We start from the raw sequence: 1,221 nt of genomic DNA on the forward strand, positions 1-1,221 counted from the left end.
TTTTTAAAACTGTTAATTAGAAATGATATTACGCCTTAAAACCTTACTTGCTTCAATGTGTGACGATTTTATATTTTAACAATATTGGTGATTTTTTTTTATTTTATCCTTCAAAATATTTATTTTAAGGATTTTTCCAGTTTGATAATAAGGTGCAATCGTTATTATACATTTTATTGTAATATTGATCATGTCCAAGATTATTGTAACTTTTTTTTTATCAGTTGATGCTAGAACAGTGGTTCTCAGCCTTTTTGGTAGAAGTAGGTAAATAGCGGAACCCCCAAGTTATCATTTGATACAAATAGAGCTAAAGCTAAGAAAGGCTAAGATACCTATACTATCTACAAAATCTAAGAAGGTGGGATTCAATGTTAAGTGTCCTAAACTTAAATTATTTCACAGAATCCCTTGTGGAACCACTGTAAAAGATCATGTCACATTTTTATCATAACTGAGATTTGACAAGTTTTGAAGCCTAGGAGGTCCAGCATATGTCAGATGAGGTAAACATTCGTTGTTAGTAAAAACATCATCTGCCCCTTTCAATATTTCTTCAATAATCTGTAATGGGGGTGGACGGCACTTGGTTCAATTTCCGGCCTATTAGTCCACACAATTCTATGGGTTGGAAACCATTATTTACATCTCAGGGTTTTATTTTTCCCAAAAGCTTATTAAAATGGATCTGTCCTTCTAGCACAAGTCAAATGTTCTGAAGAAAATTTCATTATAGCTGTTATTATGGACAGATGATGTTACTATTTATATTGACAGATGATATTTGCATAAATTATCAGATAAGGAAGTTGGGAGTTTTAATCATTATTGTATAATGTTTAAACAGCCAATTATTTCAACTCATTCCAATTTAAATGTTGGCAACAAATAGATCTATGAAATGTTAGCAACAAATGGATCTATCAAATGTCAGCAACAAACAGATAGATCTATCAGATGTTGGCAACAAACAGATAGATCTATCAGATGTCAGCAACAAACAGATAGATCTATCAGATGTCACCAACAAACAGATAGATCTATCAAATGTCAGCAACAAACGCAACAAACAGATAGATCTATCAGATGTCAGCAACAAACAGATAGATCTATCAGATGTCACCAACAAACAGATAGATCTATCAAATGTCAGCAACAAACCGATAGATCTATCAGATGTTGGCAACAAATAGATCTATCAAATGTCAGCAGCAAACAGAT

The sequence above is a fragment of the Halyomorpha halys genome, unplaced genomic scaffold, assembly GCF_000696795.3.
Source record: "Halyomorpha halys isolate HHAL.00 unplaced genomic scaffold, Hhal_1.1 Scaffold122.1, whole genome shotgun sequence".
Taxonomy (NCBI): Eukaryota; Metazoa; Arthropoda; class Insecta; order Hemiptera; family Pentatomidae; genus Halyomorpha; species Halyomorpha halys.